Source organism: Condylostylus longicornis, unplaced genomic scaffold (genome assembly GCF_029603195.1).
Source record: "Condylostylus longicornis isolate FDR11 unplaced genomic scaffold, ASM2960319v2 ptg000010l, whole genome shotgun sequence".
Taxonomy (NCBI): Eukaryota; Metazoa; Arthropoda; class Insecta; order Diptera; family Dolichopodidae; genus Condylostylus; species Condylostylus longicornis.
Window position 1 is genome coordinate 9,103,546 of NW_026577979.1, and position 2,603 is coordinate 9,106,148.

Sequence of the window (2,603 nt, forward strand, 5' to 3'; positions counted from 1 at the left end):
CTTCAAAATGGTGAAAAATGTAAAATCGGCCCGCAAATCCGTTTTCGAGCACTGATCTTTCTAAAAAATTTATATGTTCATTGTTTTAATACGAGGAGTTCATATATTAAATTTCAATGAAATCGGTTGATTATTTCTCTTTATATACACAAAAATGTAAATTTGGCCCGTAGTAAACGTCTAGTTGCCGATGCCTGATTTCTTCCAAAACATACGAATTTTTGCGGACGGTCGAGCTGAGCTTATATATAAAATTTCAAGTAAATCGGTTGAATATTTTCTTCAAAATGTTCAAAAATGTAAAACAGGGCCGCTAAAAAGTGCAGTTCCCGAGGCCTGATATATACCAAAAGTTGATCGATCCGTGCCATGGTGAAAACAAACTTACATATAAAATTTCATCAAAATCGGTTCAGCCGAACTTGAGATACACGCGTGCACACACAGACCGACAGACGGACAGACCGACAGACCGACAGACCGACAGACCGACAGGTTGCTAAAAATAGTTTATTTACACTTCCCTACTATGGAGAAGTATGTTCCCACCGAAAACTCGATATGCAAAATTTGTTGCCATCACATAACCTACGTATTGTTTACACAATACGGTCGGTAAACTATTGTTTACACAATACGGTCGGTAAAAAATTAAACACAAAGAAATATGAAAAACTGCGGAAAATTTATTTGCATCTTCTCATCACATCATTAATAAAATTGCTATATAGACTAAAAATGAAAATTCATTCCCCCCCCTCTCTTAACATTTTCATCTTTTACACATTTTCTCTATAAATAAAAATTTAACAAATTAATGGAGTTTTAAATTATATAGGAAATATTCAAATGGCGAATAGATTTTTCCTTTTTGGCTTTTTTTTTCACTTTAATAGCAACGACAATCAATTTAATAATAATAATAACAAAAACGAAAAATGTACATATCAGCAGCTATTGGCTTTTTTAAATTATTTTCATATAGTTAGGGAGAAATAAAACAATAACAAAAGAATAAAATTTATTTTTTCGTGCAAAATTATTGATGTGAATCACCTGCGTTATTGATAGGATCATTAATCCTAGAATTTTTTCGGAATGACTTTAAATTATTTGAGTAAAGAAAATAAGGAAAAATGAAAAAAATTAATTCTTGTACTCTAGCCTATAAACAATATAATATCGTGTAAAAATTTTTTAAAATCAATATTATTGTGTATAGGTTTGTCTATGTGTTAATGTGCGTATACCGTCTAAAATTGAACGAAATGGTCCTCTCTTGTTATTGGCTAAAATAAATTAAATAAGAATTTATTTCGAATTTAATTTTAGCCGTATGTAAATCGCTTTTTTTTCTGTCTTAAATTTTCTTTTATTGTTATTTTTATCGCGTTTAATTTGATTCTCATTTCCTTTTTATTTAAATTTAATACGAAAAAAAGTGTATACTTTATATATAAAAAATGAAGGAAAATATAGTCGAAGAAAACGAAGGCAACGTCTTTTTACAATCTTATTTTTTTTTCTTGATTTTATTTTTTAAATTGATGTTCTATTTAAAAAGATATTTGTAATATTTTATTGCATGAATTTCTTATATTCTACTCTAAAAATCAAATTGTTGCCAATCATGGTTAAAACTATTATTGATAATTACGAAAATAATAGTTTAATTACTTAAAAATTTTTACCGGGAATTGGTCGAAAATTTATGGTATAGCTTAACACTTAATTCAACTTTAATTTTACAACACTTAACGTAACTCAAATTTTGGAACTTGTATTGAGAATGATGAATTTAAATCAGTAAAATGGCAAGAAGTTTATTTTTGTTGAAAATCTAAATCAATGTTTTGAAACCCGGATATACTTAAGTTTGGTTTAAATCCTGGTTGTATTTTTAATGGTTGATTCAATTGAAATTTTAGATAAAATTCAACAAAACTTAAAATCCCCCAAGTGGTGGAGAAAAACGTTTGGGAAATACCCAATATCTCGAAGAAAAATGCAGTTTCTAAAAAACGAAAATTCCTCGCTTTCAATTACTATTGTAGTCCAATGATGTTTTTTTTTCTGTATAGCTATTGAGACTGAAATTCTATTGAGTTGTTTTCCATAAATTCGTTGCTTTACAATCACATTCGCTTCGTCTTTTTGTTCAAAACGTACACATTTTTGCAAATTACAGATGTAGTTCAGATTCTTTTAAGCGAAATTGAGCTGAAGAATTCTTAATGAATATATATTTTAAGAAGTACATACATTGAAATTAAGAAAAAAATCTTCAAAATTCAGAATAAATATTTGATATGACAGCACTAAGATTCGTCTCGTTTTTTTTTCTATTTGCTCTTCAATTCAAATTTAATTCGAAATGTAAATATTTTTCTTCAAAATAAAATAAAAAAAAAAACATTTAAAAATCTAGAAAAAAAATAACAAATTAATCAATTTGATTAATAAAGAAAAAAAAAATACAAAAAATTCCCTGTGGGAAAAAACGAACGGTTTAAAAAGAGATGAGAACGCAAAAATGGCAAAAAAAACGCAAATTTTTTTGATTTCGCGCCACTTTTTTCATTTAAAAATTGAAAACTAATCGC